Below are 18023 nucleotides of genomic sequence, written 5' to 3'. Positions count from 1 at the left end.
TCTATCTGAGGATTTATTTTGAAGGAGTTGTACTTACAAGAGGGTCCACATTACCTAGGACAGTATACATCTAAAATGTAGTAATACGGTATACACCTAGCTCCCCAGTAAAATCATATACGTTGGCTAGCTATCTTTAGGAACCTATGATATAATCCACTCAAGTAAGGCAATCATCTTGCACTATTTCCTGTGTAGAAAACCAATTGTAAATGCCTAGTGTCTATATCCATGAGTGGAAACTCAGTCTACCTAAATTAGGTATCCAGCTTTCCTGACTGATAGTAAGGACCCAAAATGAAGTGGCAGATACCTATACAACCTGAAATAAACTTTATTCTGAAGGCTGGTACTAAACAGAGCAAGCTGATTTTCATTAAGGTGATGGCAGGAATGTGTAATGCTCTTACAGTTAGAAATAGATCTAGGTTTCTATGTTATGGACTCAGTTGCACAAAAAATAACTCACAGCTAAGGGAATCTAAAACTAGATGGAGCTGACAGGAGATGTCTTGATGTAGCTTTAGTTGTAGTTGTTGCCAGTATATATAGTATATTTGTTATATGTAAAATGGCATTAGCCATCTTTATTTTGGCAGTCCTACCCTCTGTGTAAGTGTATAACACAGGTAACAAAACTGAAGGTTTTGGCTGCCTGCTATAGACATCTAGCATCACTTTAGGCACTGCTGAGCACCCTATTGAGACTGCAGATCCTGATACTAAAGAATGAAGATTTTCTGTATGTCCCTTGTGATATCTACCAGCACTAGATGAATGTGTTGCATGACATTAGATGCCCATGTTTGTCAACTGAATCCTATTACAGATGTTTAAGTTCCCACTGTTAGGACTGTAAATGTAGGAGCCATTAGTCTGTCCATAGTTTTCTAGGACCTCTGCACATGTCCTTGGGTACCCTACCTTGCCTCTATCTACCACTATAGAGGGATCATATATGTCTCATATCCGCTGGAACCTTATGTGGCTGCCTTGGATATCCTGAGGAATACTAAATTGTCCAGAGCAGCTGAATGCGAGTAGCTGAATCGAGCTCTGAAGAGTTGCATTAATGATAAGGAAAGCTTGGATTCAGATTCAGAAGTATGTTTACCTGGCATTGAATCCTGCTTCAGTACTGTGACTTAACTTATCACACAGGCATCTAGAGCCATTTGAGAGGAACCTGAATGCTTGAGACATCTGTATGGAGCCAATAGCTACAGCAGAGTACTTATGAGAGATCTGTGATCTATTGGAGTAGCAGCTGGAAGCCTGAGAGGATATCTGAGGAAATCTCAGGCAGGATATGCTGCTCTAGGTAAGCAACTTCATTATGCCTGAAAGCTCTATCATGAAAGTATTTTTCCATATTTCCATCACACTTTATTTCCTAGTAACATACTTAAAGCTACTAAAATAACTAAAAATAGTTGTGAAGCAAAAAGTTGAGTACAGACAATAATGTATAGTCCTGGTGCATTGGGAGTGGGACAAAGATTGTAGCAGGTCCTTTAGGCCACTTTTGTAAATGGAACTCGTCTAGAAGAGACCATATATGCCTAACATTGACACATTTCCTGAAACCAAAGACAAATGCGGTCAGATTTTAATTTCATGGAGGATGTTTGGGATTTTGCTATTGGCATCAGCAGGGACAAGAATTAGCCCAAAGAAATTAAAATATGTTCTTCATTCTTCTAAGTGATAAGCCACTTCTGAGCGCAAGTTCTAAATGGAGAAAAAAATAATATCTAAAGGAACTGGCAGGCAGTACAGTACTTCAGCATTTGGAGTTCAAATGTGTGGTTTCTATAAAACAATGTTTTTAAGGTTTTTGGTTGTATCCTTGAAACAAAGTGAATTAACAAACATGCATCAAGTAACATTTATTTTTTTAGTGTTTTGATGTAATCTCTCTCTTTAGTATGTCAAGAGAATCCTCAAGAGACAAACAATTCTGAATATTAAGTGAGTGACTAGTATTAAAAGTGTTATTCTGGTGATCTGTACTTCCATTGTTGATGTTTATGGGCTGGTGTTTCTTTGCAACTGAATAGACACATATAATAAAAAATTAGGAAAAGAATGTTCTTATTACCTTGAACTGAGTGCCTATCTTTAATCTAGTGCATGACTCATTTTGTCTGGTGGTTTAAGACCTTGCACAGCTTTTACAATGCAAAGAACCATTAATATTGTTTTTAGCTGTGTTTTTATTTTAGTGCTATATATAGTTGACCTGTTTCAAGGGTAAGCACTTTAACTCACAAAATCTCCGAAGATTTTATGTTCTAGATCTGGCATAATTTGGTACATGGTGAACGGTAAGAGAAAATGAAGGGACAAAATGAATTTGGGACCACTGAATTTTTGAAAATGAAAGATGTATGATAAACATGATGTATGTTATAGGTAATAATTTTTTATATTTTAATGTATTTTTAATATTTTTTATATTTTATTCTGCTTCTGGCTTTTTATACATTTAATGTCTGTGTAGATGGTGTCTACACTCAAGTTTGAAGGGCAGGAGAGGCAAAGGAAAAACAAGTAATTTCTTAGCATATATCCAAAGAGAAGAACAAATTTTTATTTTATTGCTGCACAGTGAAAGCTGGAGCTGGGGCAGTTGGAAAAGGAAGAAGGGGATACCTGAAAGTTTGCATGTTCACTGAACACAATTTGCAGTTTACAGAAGTAAAGGTGAGGAAGAGGAGATTGTGCTCAGTTCAGTTGCCTACAGAGTCTGCTGTTATTTGAGAGTCTGCAGAGACAAGGAGTCTGGCTGCCAGCAGCTGCTGCAGAAGGGTATAAGTCCTGTGACACATCTACCAGGCCCATATAGATTCCTGTATACTTACAGATGTTTCAAATGACAGTTAGTTACCGGGGTTAGGCAATTTACAGAGAAAAAGACAGGGTGAGAGTTTTTTTATTATTATTATTAGTTTACTTTTTAAATACTGGAAAATAACCTACATCTGTGCTAGCCACCCTAGATTATCTTTAATTGATGGAGAGAGCAAGCACTTCTAGACATGAATAATTTTTTCCAGTAATCGAGCTCTGAAAGAGGTCAGATGACTAGGTCTTATAACTGACTATTTCTCTCCACTCTCTATAAAGCAAGCATAGGCTGAGGTAGGCATCAACACTAAACAAGTCAGAATTCATCTGAAACGTCAGGTTCAGGATGGAATATCAGCTACTGCTAGGGCTATGAGGAAGGGGTTGGCATGTCAGTTTATGGATTTAAAGAGAAGAAATTGTCATGATAAATTAATTTTAACAGAAGAGCTAGAAAGGATAGATTTTGAGGAGACAATGAAGAATAAAATGTTGATAAGGAAGCCAGAGGCAGACATCTCAATACCCTGAAGAAAAGTTTATTCTCAGCCTGAGGACAAGATAGTTCTCATTCTGTCTATGACACTAATTTAGTGATTGGCAATATGCCTGTTTTAGGTGTTGGTGCCTCAGTTTCCTGAGATCAAAGCAGAAATGATAATTCTTTAAATAATTTTGTTAATATATAATAAATATAAATAAAATATTTGATCATTAATTATTTATGTAAAATATAAAATAATGTGATTTTTTATAAATAAGCTAATTCTACAGATTTTTTTTTTTGTAGAGTATTTGTCAGATGAATTCAGGAGGACAGTTTCAACGGTACACACAAAATACAGAAAATGGCCATTTGAATTACTAAGAGAAACAATCATGATAATAAAGCAGTTACAATGACAGACAAAGCTTTTGTCAAAATTGTTTAAAAATGAGTTTCAGGGAATAATCACACATACACAGCCTGCTGTTGTGGCTTTTTAATCCAGTAGGTGTAAATTTGAAATCCTTACATTACTGTGGGAGAACTGTTTTAAGTAATTAGGGCAAAGCCTATGTAAGATGTGCTAGACATAAAATATCCAGGATAAAGAATTAAACTGTGATCAAAATAGGAAATTATAAACTTCTCAAAGTGTAAGATGATTTTAAGTGATGAAGTGCATTAGTTCTGAGCAGTTTTACATTATGATTTTTATGATTTTCTGTAGCATGACTACATTAGCATTTGTAACCTCCGGTTTCTCCCTTTTTCACTTCTCTGTTTCTTATCCATCACTATGAATGCCATCAGCAACAATCCTCTACACCAACTGGGCAGGCAGGTTTGAATTTTGGTTTTCTCTTTTGATCCATCTAGGATCTCAACTTTGCTGCAGCTTATTGACAAGATTTGGAGTTGATATCTTCACCATACTTTTAAATGTTACAAGGGTCGAATACCATTCTGAAACACCTTTTCCTTAACCTGGGGACAGGATTCAGCTCCCAAATCATAGACTGTAGATGGTGATTGCAGATAGTTAAATTTAGTTATCTCAGTGTGCAATTCTATATAAGTGGTATTTATGTTACCATTATAGTCAGTGAAGATCTGGTAATAACTAGTGAATGAAATTTAGCAAACAATTCAATTCACTGTAAAACGGCTATATTTATTTGTCTGATTTTTTTTCTAGGCTCCATTAACTAAAAACCACCCAAATGCCTAAACTTCAGTGACTAAATCTAATTACATAGGATTTTCTGCAAGTCCTCGGAACCAGATGTTTCTTTCATTTGTCTTGGCAGAAAAGTATTAGGTATTTTCTGTGGGGAAAAAAATAAAAAAATATATGTGAAAGGTGGGTGCCTAAACTAGGCAGTTTTCATTCCACCTGGGGATGGGCACTTGGATATATTCAAGGATAGGTATTTGTAGACATAACTGAATATTTGATCTTTCCTACTAGGAAAAAGTGGCAATTTTGAAGCAGCAGAAATTTGGGTTTGCTAATGTACTGTATGATAGTTGTCTGCAATACACTTGTATAAAAATTTATAGTGGGAGTACTAGAGATAGAGGAAAATTTCTATCAACATGGCAAAAACTGTTTACACGTGTTACATGTAGTTCATAGAATACCAGAATGGCTTAGGTTAGAAAGAAACTTAAAGATCATGTAACTCCAACTAATTATATTTCATTTTTTTACATTTTACATAATTACATTTTAAAAGCTTTAAAGTGACTGTTCCCATGTACTTAAGGTGTAAGAAAGAGGAAAACCTTTTTTTTTCCAACAACAGAGGAGACAGTCAAAAGTTAACCCTGGTCTAAAATTGCTCATTCTTTGCTTTTGAGATCCTGGATTATATTAAGATTTCATGCAGCCAGAACATTGTGAAAAGGAGAGCTTGGGTAACTCACTCTAAAGGCAAAGTTCAAGAGGAAAAGCATATTGGTACCATCTATAGTTAAATTAAGTTGTTGGATTGATTATGATTATTTTTTGAGTAACACAGTAGCAAGCTGACCCCATCTTGATGAAGTGTTCTGAGAATATATCAAGAGAGCTCAGCAGTCATAAGGGTATGTGAGTCAAAAGATGCAATTTAAGGAGAACCAGAACAGAAACAGCTATAAAGGAGTTTAACGACAGCATAAAGGTCAGTAAACAGAGGACAATAGTTGCCTAGCACCAGAAAATATTATCAAAGCCTTTCTGATACCATTGGATCAGGCATTCAGGCCCATCTTTTAGTATAAGAAGTATAAGGCTGCAGAGGTGGCATCTTTAAGAAGAGTCCAGAAGCTGTCCCATGTCAGATAAGAGCCAGTTCAGCTGCTCCAAAATGTACCAGCCAGAGTATTGTGGTTTAACCCGGATGGCAGCTAAGCACCGCACAGCTGTTCGCTCGCCCTCCCCCCTCCCTCTCTGGGATGGGGGAGAAAAACGAGAAAATGAAGTCTGTGTGTTGAGATAGAGATAGTTTATTAGGACAGAAAAGAAAATTATTATTATTATTATTAAAGAAAATAATTTAAAATTATTAATAATTATTAATAATTTAAAATTATTATTAAAAGAAAATTATTAATAATACAATAATAATAATAATAAATAATGTGTACAAAACAAGTGATGCACAATGCAATTGCTCACCACCCGCTGACTTATGCCCAGCCTATCCCCAAGCAGCCACCCTTATATATTGTTTAACATGACGTCAGATGGTATGGAATACCCCTTTGGCCAGTTTGGGTCAGCTGTCCTGTGAGAAGCTGAAAAGTCCTTGGCTTAGTGTAAGCACTGCTCTGCAACAATTAAAATATCAGTGTGTTATCAACATTATTCTCATCCTAAATCCAAAACATAGCACCCTACCAGCTACTAGGAGGAAAATTAACTCTATCCTAGCTGAAACCAGGACACGTAGTCAAGCCAATAAGCATCATTGGTTGTGCCTCCGTGACAGTAGATTGAAGAAAGGGAAAAAAACTTCTGTGCAACAGCAGCTGGGTGAGAGAAAAGTGAGAACCAGCCCTGCAGACACCAAGGTCAGTGAAGAAGGAGGTGCTCCAGATTCTGGAGCAGAAGTTCTCTTGTTGCCCATGGAGAGGCCCACTGTGGAGCAGGTTGTGGCCCTGCAGTCCATGGTGTACCACAAAGGAGAACATCTCCATGCTGCAGCTCATGGAGGAGGCCTCCGTGAAGCAGCTGGATGTGGAGCAGGTGATCTGGCAGGAGCTGCCACCCGTTGGAGACCCATGTTGGAGCAGTTTGTATCTGACGGATGGACCCTGTGGTACAGACCCAACATGGGAGCAGTTCTTGAAGAGCTGCTGCCTGTGGGAAGCCCACTCAGGATCAGCTTGGGAAGGATGGCATCCCATGGGAGGAACTTCATGTTGGAGCAGGGGCAGAGAGTGAGAGTGAAGGAGCAGTGGAGATGGACTGTCATTATGGACTGACCACAGCCCCCTGCCCTGTTCCCCTGCGCCGCTCAGGGAAAGGTAGAAGATGGATGGGTGTGGGTGTCATTAGTTTGCTTTTAGTTTGTCACTGTTCTAGTCTGCTAGCAATAGGTAATAAATTATATTAATCTCCCTACATTGAGTTTGTTTCGCCTGTGACTATAACTGTTGAATGATCTCCTTTATCGCAACCTTTGAGCCCTTTTCATCATATTTTCTCCTCCTTTCTGTTTGAGGAAGGAGAATGAGAAAGAGCAGTTGTGGTGAACTTCAGCTGCCCAGCTGGGAAAAACCACCACAAATATACAAAACACTTTCAACACTTAAGACTAAAAAAGTCAGAGAAATAAATCCTTTTCCTAAGCACTTTTTTCTTACATTCTTTCTTTCTGGCTTATCACAAATAGTAATTCATTAACTATAAATATTCATTTTTTTTTCTTGACTCAGAGGAGTAGTGAGGAATTTCTTGTCACGAGGTTGTCATTAACTATTGTAGCTCATGAACAGATCAAACTTTTTTGATAATCTGTCTCAATTTTATGGATTATCGAATCTCTAGTTTATTGACTATTGAGGTAGAGAAAAATCAGTAGGAGCTACTAAATAAATAGTAGCAAAATGACTGTATGAACACAAATAGTTTTGGGCTTTCAAGGAGTCATTCAGTTAAAAGTGGAAAAAGTAACATTGGAAAAGAAAAAAAATATCTATTGAAAATGAACATTTGCCCTGTAGAACTCATTGCCAAATTACTCAAAACAGTCTGATGAAGAACAATACATTTCAGTATTTCAGGTTAATTTGAGTAGCATTTTGAACAGAATTTCTATTTCTAGTTTTATTTACACTATATATGCTGATCTTTCTCCAGAGAAGTTCAGAGAGCTTAAAAGCAATCCTTTCTTTTAGAAATGCAGGAAAGCTGTTTTGCCTTGAAGTATCATTGTCAAGACACTGAAATACTTCACTCTTATGAAAAGGTTAAAGGAAAACACAAGCTTCCTCTCTGCTTGCAACTATATGCAGCTATATTCCAAATTAATACCAGTAATAATAATGTATGCAAATATATATATGTACATACACTGAGAGTAGCATCACCTTAAATTGAATTGTAGCTGACTGCCTAGAAAAGAAACTTTATTTAATGAGGATAATTTTATCACTGAGGCCAAGCGTATGGCAAGATTCAAGAAGTAATTTGTCACTAATGAGAACATCTATAGGATTACAAATAAAAACTAGTAATTTGAACAGAGTGCAAACTTGTATGCCTCGGGACTCTTGCAAGAAAGGTAAGAAAAGATACACCTAGAAAGGAAGAATTCCTTACTTCATTACTCAAGAATTTGCATAAAGAAGTAATGGCCACTGGAGGTGCACATACTGGAAGAGATGCCAAACTAATGTAAATTAAATCTGATATGTTATTCTGATATGCTTCTGATTTCAGTTTCATATTCAAGTCCCATCTCAGGGATGTAAGTAAATCCTAGTACAAGACTTGCAGATCTGTTAATAGTCTGGGGTGCTGTACTCTACTGAGACTCAAGTAAACCAAAAGATGAACAAAATATGAATGACACATTCTATGCAGTACTTCTATTTGTTTGATATTGGAGAATGGAAGATTCCTTTCTGAGAAGAGCTCAGACAGTCTCTGCTTGGTAAGAAGGCTAAAATGGGAATAAATAATATAGAGTTTGAAAGATAGTGCCATATTAGGAACCAAGAAGGCTCGTCTCATAGTTTGATTCATGCAAGCAGAAATAGAGCTTCAGATCATTATAAAGAATAAATAAATAAATAAATAAATAAATAAAAGCAGATCTAAAACAACTGTCTTTAAAGCCTCTGACACAAACTAAAATGAGAACTGGAATAGTAACTTCATACAACCAGAAGATGACTTTGTGAGTTTGAATGTGAGGCCTTATTGTCCTCCAGCATGAGTCACACAAACTGTTGATTTGTTTTTAACAACCATTTTCTGCAGTAATGCAAATTGTTATTTATATATATATATGTACATATATATATAAAGACAGAGAGATGGAGTGAACACAGTGACCACAGCGAACACAGCTTCTTTACACTTCTTTAATAAAGAGCTCTTTAATAATCTTTAATAAAGAAGCTCCTGTGGACCTTCAGGAGCTAACAGCTCATACATCAGGGACTGTTGAAAAGGCATGACACAGTGTTAGTCCTTAATCTACTTTTTAAGACACCATGATCAGTGACATCAAGGGAAACTTTTTTTTTCCATAAATGGAAAAAAAAATGAAAGTAGGTATATAAATGTTTTAAAGTTTGCTGGAGAAGGATAAAACTCTCAAAATTCTGAAGTCTTCTGAAAAGACTGAAATATGAAAGAACTAAAATTTGTAGATAATATTTAAAGCAAAGACCAATACAATAACTCTGGAAGGGCAGTAAAAGTAACAGAATCTTGGTTTGTAAATTTGCAATAGCTTTGTTCCAGCTAGTTTTTCTGCTCTGGTAAACACATTTCTTTTAACACTTTGGCTTACATTTACATAGCAAGGGATATTAATTCCAATTTTTATGATGGCTCAGTGTTTGTTTTTTATCAGGAAAATAGGGTTCTGAGCTGAGCACATGAAAAGACATAATGGTTCAAGATATTGAAAAGTGGGATATAAGAGTTTAAAACTTTCTGATATCTGTTTAATAGATAGAGAATTGCTATTGACTACAAGTCTTTGTCATTGGATGACTATTTCCTTCTTTTATGTGAAACTAAGTGGTGGCACTATTTCAGTGTCAGATTCTTCTTTATAGATGTTTACATCACAAAGAACTCACACACTTTGTTTTGGCAGTACTCTCAGAGGGGGCATTCATTATGCACAGTCGTCTCATCTGTAAATGTGTTTCCTTTAGGCAGTGATAAGACACATGATCAGTGTGGAAATTGCAATGCCACTGCTACTGTTTTGTTTTTAGGATCTAGTGCAGATACAGACTCAGTGGAGGTTTAACTTGTACCTGAGGGCAGATACAGCCCCTATGAGGAGAGGTTCATTTTACATATCCATCAGTTCAACAACTGCTAAGAAAGGATATGATTCATTCAATTCTTCCCTATTTTGAGAGACATATTCTGTATCTATTAGTGCTTGTTAGGGCCTTGGTATACTGAAGTGCTCGTTGTGTTTAATGAAGTGTGAGACACAGAATTATTTGGAGAAAAAAATCTGAAGGTACTACAAATTCTATAAACCAGAGAAGTGCTCAGTAATATTATGCATCCTGTCACATAGGAAATATTTACTAGCTGGCAGAAAATAGATGAAAAACAAAACAAAACAGAACAAAACAGAACAAAACCCTAATGTTACTAGTTAAATCTAAAGGTAAATGACAATTATTCCTAACTTGATCCTAAACTGTGATCCAATAGAACTTCTCAGGTTAATAGATACTCTTTCTGTCTTGTTTGCTAACATTATTTTTTTGGAGGTCAAATTTTATTCTCTCAGCATTTTTTTCAAAAGCTCCTAATGGAAGGTGTTCCAGCTGCAATAGTAATTAAAACTCTGGGCATTTCTGGAGTCCAAATGGTATATAATTGCCTTTTAAAAATTTGAACAATAATGTACTCCTCATGTTCCTGCTTCCATTTCTTGTATTATTCTTTTTTATATTTGACTCAGGAGATTGTTGATTCATGCAAGATCCTGTGCCTTTCCTTGGCTTCATGTTCATTGAGATGGACCGCTATTGAGCTTGAAGGAGATAATCCTTGAAACTCAACCAATCTCTCTTATCCCTCTTATGTGTAAGTCTGTATCTTCCAAGAAGATTCCTGAAGAAACCAAAGTCTGCCCTCCCCAAGTTCAGATTTGTGATCCTGCTGTTTACTCCCTACTCACTATTATCCGTCCTCTACAGTCTACTGAGGGCCAGTGGCATCCATTGCCAAGCTGGTGAAGAGAGCTTTAAAATAAAGTTGCCTTGGGAAAGAAGTTTGACCCTCTCAACTCTTACTGGTTTGATGCCAGGACTCCAAGATATGCTGGGTACACTGGATCACATTTGAAATGTTTTTACACTAATGCATGCAGCATGATGAATAAGCAAGGAGATCTAGAAGCTTTGGCTCAGTCCCAGAACTACAACAACATTGGCATAAACAAGACTTGTTTGGAAGAGTCCTGTGGCTGTTGTGCTGTGATGGACGGCTATAAAGTCTTCAGGAGGGAAAGGCAGGGCAGGTGGGGTGGGGGACCTCTGATAAGGACTAAGGGAAAAGCAGATAAAGCGGATGTCATAATGGTAGCTTACTGTAGACCACCCAGCCAGGATGATGACATTGATCAATCATTCTATAATGAATTAAGGGATATTTATAGATCAGCTGTCCTTCTCCTTTTAGGTGACTTTAACTTCCCAGACATTAATACATAATATCATACAGCCAAGACAAACAGGTCCAGTGAGGCACATGGATGATATCTTCTTGGAACAGGTACTAAGGAAACTGACTAGGAAAGGTGGCCTCCTAGATGTGTTGCTTATGAACAGAGGGACTTAAGCATGAAGTGGTGATTGTTGGCTGTTTTGGCCACAGCGAGCACGAAGTAGTCAAGTTTAAAATCTTTGATGATAGGAGGAAATCTGCCACCAAAACTTTAACACTGGGTATGGGGAGAGCAGACGTCAGGCCACTCAGAGAACTAGTTAGTAAGGTCTTCTGGGAATCTGCTCTTGAAGGTATTCAAGTCCATCAATGTTGGTCACCTTTTAAGTACCACGTCTTCAACACAAAGTAGACAGCAATTCCAAAGTGTCAGAATCCAAGTAAGTTTTTAAGAAGGGTAAGAAAGAAGACCCTGGTAATTATAGGCCAGTCAGTCTCACTTCAGTGACTGGTAAAATTATGGAGATTATTATGGAAGTTATGGAAAAACACTTGAAAGACAGCACAGTCATTGGTTACAACCAATATGGGTTCACAAGGGGAAAGTCCTATGTAGCTAATTTAATTTCCTTTTCTGACAAGGTCACCCACCTACTTGACCAAGGGGAGCCAGCAGATGTGTGTTTTTTGTTTGTTTCGTTTTGGATTTTAACAAAGCTTTCAGTACTCTTTCTCACAGTAGCCTTCTGGACAAAATGTCCAGCATACAGCTAGATAAACACATAAGATAATGGGTGAACAATTGACTGATGTGTCAGGCTGAAAAGGTTATAATAAATGCGATGACATCAGGCTCACGGCCAGTTACTAGTGGGGTTCCACAGGACTTCATTTTAGGTCCAGTTCTCTTCAATGTTTTTATAAGTGGTCTGGATGCAAGACTCAAATGCATGCTAAGTAAGCTTATGGATGACACTGATTTAGGAGGATCTGTTGACTCCCTTAAGGGTAGAGAAGCCTTGCAGGGTGTCCTGGTTCCAGTTAGGACAGAGTTAAGTAGCTCATAGTAGCTGGTAGGGTGCTATGTTTTGGATTAGGATGAGAAGAGCGCTGATAACATGCTGATGTTTTAATTGTTGCAGAGCAGTGTTTACACCAGGCCAAGGACTTTTCGGCTTCTTGCTCTGTCCTGCCAGCGAGCAGGCTGGGGGTGCAGCAGGAGCTGGGAGGGGACAGACCCAGGACAGCTGACCCAAACTGGCCAAAGGGATATTCCATACCATCTGACGTCATGCTAAACAATATATAGGGGTGGCTGGCCGGGGTGGGGGGGGCCGGCTGCTCGGGGATAGGCTGGGCATCGGTCAGCGGGTGGTGAGCAATTGCATTGTGCATCACTTGTTTCTTACACATTATTATTGTTAATACTATTACCATTATCACTATTATTATTATTATTGTTATTATTATTTTCCTGTCTTAATAAACTGTCTTTATCTCAACTCACCGGCTTCACTTTCCCGTTTCTCTCCCCCCATCCCAGAGAGGGAGGGGGGAGGGTGAGCGAACGGCTGTGTGGTGTTTAGCTGCCAGCCAGGTTAAACCACAACAGTCCTTTTGGCGCCCAACGTGGGGCCCGAAGGGTTGAGATATCGACAAATCTGACCAGAGTGTGTTAAACTAAAATTGGTATAAGTATTGGACCTGCTTAATAGTTGCTAGTCACGATGTTGATTGCCTTTATCTCCAGTCTGCTGTACCTGTATTCCAAATTGAGTTTTATGGTGCGTTACTTTCTGTATGTGCTCCCTGTTGCACTGTTTATCCTTTCCGGGCCCTGGTTTAAGATTGTTATGGTACTGTGCGGTGTAGCAATGGCTTATGAAATGATGAAATATCTGGTCACGACTTTAACCTGGTATTTGTACTCAGCACTGACGTCGACTCTATACTTTGGAACCCATATCTCGGAAACTATTAGCAATTACACCTACTGCCTGTTTTCGTTAGGGAGCCAATCTGTGAAGGGGACAGGGGAAGACATGTTTCCCTACCTGTTCACTCTCCCTTTCTCCTTCACCACCACCCTCTTATCCCCCGAGTTAGTTACGGTGGTTCTCCGAGATGTTGAATATCCTTGGGATACTCAGACCAGCCTGCTCTTGTTGTTATGTCTCCTGAATGCGCTTCAGATTTTGTGGAGGGTTAAACAACTACTTAGGAATCTCATCCGGAGATCTGTCTTGAGGCGGGATAGTTGCGAGTGGCAGGGAGTGTGGGAGGATATGGGCAGGTTTCTAGAGCAGTGGTCACCTCCAGTGTTTTGGACATTCACCCCTGAACAACTGCAAAATCCTAAAAAGCTGGCAGAATGCTTGAAAAAAAGGTGTCATGACTCTGGCAGTTCCAAAGTGACACAAATCACTGTAGCGTGCTGGGGTCTGGCTTGTGCCTATCGAGCTGCAATTGATGCTACTAGCAACCTAGCTCCAGCTCCTGCAGCCGTTCCAGCTGCAGCTCCTGCAGCCGCTCCAGCTCCAGCTCCTGCAGCCGCTCCAGCTCCAGCTCCTGCAGCCGCTCCAGCTCCTGCAGCCGCTCCAGTTCCAGCTCCTGCAGCTACTCCAGCTCCAGCTCCTGCAGCCGTTCCAGTTCCAGCTCCTGCAGCCGCTCCAGCTCCTGCAGCCGCTCCAGTTCCAGCTCCTGCAGCTACTCCAGCTCCAGCTCCTGCAGCCGCTCCAGCTCCTGCAGCCGCTCCAGCTCCTGCAGCCGCTCCAGCTCCAGCTCCTGCAGCCGTTCCGGCTCCTGCAGCCGCTCCAGCTCCTGCAGCCGCTCCAGCTCCAGCCCCTGCAGCCGCTCCAGCTCCAGCCCCTGCAGCCGCCCCAGCTCCTGCAGCTGCCCCAGCTCCTGCAGCTGCCCCAGCTCGTGCAGCTGCTCCCACTCCTGTGGCTGGGTCAGAGAAACGAGCTGTAGCAGTGCAAGTTGACCCCGCAGAGGGTATCCCAACCCCTGTGGCAGACCCTGTGTCTGGGTCAGAGAAACGTGCTGTAGCAGTGCAAGTTGACCCCGCAGAGGGTATTCCAACCCCTGTGGCAGACCCTGTGGCTGGGTCAGAGAAACGAGCTGTAGCAGTGCAAGTTGCCCCTGTAGACAAGGTGAAAAAATGGTATAGAGGCTCAGGTCGTTCAAAACGCAGACAGTCTTCTGCTAAGTCTGGGCGTAGTGAAGACGAGGCTGGGCCATCAAAGGTGCAGGAGACTGAAGATGAGGATGAGGATGTCGGAAAATCAACAGTAACTACCCGGACTCTACACCGGCCATCAAAGGTGCAGAAGACTGAAGATGAGGATGAGGATGTCGAAAAATCAACAGTAATTACCCGGACTCTATACCAGCGTGAGCTACGAGATGTGCGAAAAGATTTTGGTCGCTGTATAGGCGAGCAGCTTGTCACCTGGCTGCTCCGGTGCTGGGACACGGGAGCCAATTATGTGGAATTGGAGGGCAAGGAAGCCAGGCGGCTGGGATCCCTTGCTAGGGACGCATGCATTGACAAAGCAATTGGAGATGGAGCACAATCTCGCAGCCTCTGGAGGCGTCTCCTGTCAGCTGTGAAGGAAAGGTATCTCTTCAAGGAAGAACTTGTATGTTTACCAAGCAAATGGACCACCATGGAGAAGGGAATTCAGTACCTGAGGGAATTGGCCGTACGGGAAGTAATTTATAAGGACCTAGACGACGCACAAACATCCGCAGATCCAGATGCAGTCCGGTGTACACTACCCATGTGGCGGAAGTTTGTACAGAGTGCCCCATCATCATATGCCGGCTCATTGGCAATACTAGCCTGGAAAACGGAGGAGAATCCCACAGTGAATGAAGTGACTAAAATACTCCGGCAGTACGAAGGAAATCTCTCCTCTTCCCTAAAGGCCTGTGTCTCAGCTGTGGAGAAACTCTCTGAAGAGGTCCACCAACTTAAAGAGAATTTATCTTCCCCTCCACCTGAACGAACCAGTGTCCACCAGCTAAAAGAGAATGCTTTAGAGAAACTTTCTGAAAAGATCCACCAACTTGAAGAAAGATTATCTTCCCCTTCACCTGAACGAACCAGTGTCCACCAGCTAAAAGAGAATGCTTTGGAGAAACTTTCTGAAAAGATCCACCAACTTGAAGAAAGATTATCTTCCCCTTCACCTGAACGAACTAGTGTCCACCAGCTAAAAGAGAATACCTTGGAGAAACTTTCTGAAAAGATCCACCAACTTGAAGAGAGATTATTTTCCTCCCCACCTGTACAAACCAGTGTCTCAGCTATTAGGGGTAAACGTTTATCTATGCAAGGAAGACAATATGGTGGGCACACACACCGCGCCACCCTGTGGTTTTACCTACGTGACCATGGAGAGGACATGAGAAAATGGGATGGAAAATCTACTGCGACCCTAGAGGCACGGGTACGTGAATTGCAAAGGAAAACAATTGGGAAAAAGGAGTTCTCTGAAAGGTTTGCTGCTCCAACTTCCAGCAGGCAGTCCTTTAAACACAGAAATGAAGATTCTGACCAGGACTAGAGGGGCCCTGCCTCCAGCCAGGGGGAGGAAAGGGACAATCGAGTTTATTGGACTGTGTGGATTCGATGGCCTGGCACGTCAGACGCACAGAAGTATAAGGCTTTGGTAGACACCGGTGCACAATGTACTCTAATGCCATCAAGCTATAAAGGGCCAGAGCCCATCTGTATTTATGGTGTGACGGGGGGATCCCAGCAGTTAACTGTATTGGAGGCTGAAGTGAGTCTAACCGGTAATGAGTGGCAGAAGCACCGTATTGTGACTGGCCCAGATGCTCCGTGCATCCTTGGCATAGACTATCTTAGAAGAGGATATTTCAAGGACCCAAAAGGGTTCCGCTGGGCTTTTGGCATAGCTGCTTTGGAGACAGAGGACATTAAACAGTTGTCTACCTTGCCTGGTCTCTCAGAGGACCCTTCTGTTGTGGGGTTGCTGAGGGTTGAAGAACAGCAAGTGCCAATTGCTACCACAACTGTGCACCGGCGGCAATATCGCACCAACCGAGACTCCCTGAGTCCCATCCATAAGCTAATTCGTCAACTGGAGAGCCAAGGAGTGATCAGCAAGACTCATTCACCTTTTAATAGTCCCATATGGCCAGTGCGAAAGTCTAATGGTGAGTGGAGACTAACAGTGGACTATCGTGGCCTGAACGAAGTCACACCACCACTGAGTGCTGCAGTGCCGGACATGCTAGAACTCCAGTATGAACTGGAATCAAAGGCAGCCAAGTGGTATGCCACAATTGATATCGCTAATGCATTTTTCTCCATCCCTCTAGCAGCACAGTGCAGGCCACAATTTGCTTTCACTTGGAGGGGAGTCCAATATACTTGGAATCGGCTGCCCCAGGGGTGGAAACACAGCCCTACCATTTGCCATGGACTGATCCAGTCTGCGCTGGAGCAGGGGGAAGCTCCTGAACACCTGCAGTACATCGATGACATCATTGTGTGGGGTGACACTGCAGAAGAAGTTTTCGAGAAAGGGAAGAAAATAGTCCAAATCCTTCTGAAGGCTGGTTTTGCCATAAAACAGAATAAAGTTAAAGGACCTGCACGAGAGATCCAGTTTTTAGGAATTAAATGGCAAGATGGACGTCGTCAAATCCCAATGGATGTGATCAACAAGATAACAGCTATGTCTCCACCAACTAGCAAAAAAGAAACACAAACTTTCCTAGGTGTCGTGGGGTTTTGGAGAATGCATATTCCAAATTACAGTCTGATTGTAAACCCGCTCTACCAAGTAACCCGTAAGAAGAATGCTTTTGAATGGGGCCCTGAGCAACGACAAGCCTTTGAACAAATTAAGCAGGAAATAGTTCATGCAGTAGCCCTCGGGCCAGTCCGAACAGGACCAGATGTAAAGAATGTGCTCTACACCGCAGCCGGAGAGAATGGTCCCACCTGGAGCCTCTGGCAGAAAGAACCTGGGGAAACTCGAGGTCGACCCCTGGGGTTTTGGAGTCGGGGATACAGAGGATCTGAAGCCCGCTATACTCCAACTGAAAAGGAGATATTGGCAGCATATGAAGGAGTTCGATCTGCTTCGGAAGTGGTCGGTACTGAAGCGCAGCTCCTCCTGGCACCCCGACTGCCGGTACTAGGCTGGATGTTCAAAGGAAGGGTCCCCTCTACACATCATGCAACTGATGCTACATGGAGCAAGTGGGTTGCACTGATTACTCAGCGGGCTCGAATAGGAAACCCCAGTCGCCCAGGAATCTTGGAGGTGATTATGGACTGGCCAGAAGGCAAATACTTTGGGATATCACCAGAGGAGGAGGTGGTTCGTGCTGAAGAAGCCCCCCTGTACAACAAGCTACCGGAAAATGAGAAGAAATATGCCTTGTTCACTGACGGGTCCTGTCGTATTGTGGGAAAGCATCGGAGATGGAAAGCTGCTGTATGGAGTCCTACACGACGAGTTGCAGAAGCTGCTGAGGGAGAAGGTGAATCGAGTCAGTTTGCAGAAGTAAAAGCCATTCAGCTGGCTTTAGATATTGCTGAACGAGAAAAGTGGCCAGTTCTCTATCTCTATACTGATTCATGGATGGTAGCAAATGCCCTGTGGGGGTGGTTACAGCAATGGAAGCAGAACAACTGGCAGCGCAGGGGCAAGCCCATCTGGGCTGCGGCATTGTGGCAAGATATTGCTGCCCGGGTAGAGAACCTGGTTGTAAAGGTACGCCATGTAGATGCTCATGTGCCCAAGAATCGGGCTACTGAAGAACACCAAAACAACCAGC

Source organism: Anser anser (genome assembly GCF_964211835.1).
Source record: "Anser anser genome assembly, chromosome: 1".
In the NCBI taxonomy this organism is placed as follows: Eukaryota; Metazoa; Chordata; class Aves; order Anseriformes; family Anatidae; genus Anser; species Anser anser.
The sequence above is the reverse complement of the archived record's forward strand: the minus strand, read 5'-3'. Positions refer to the sequence as shown.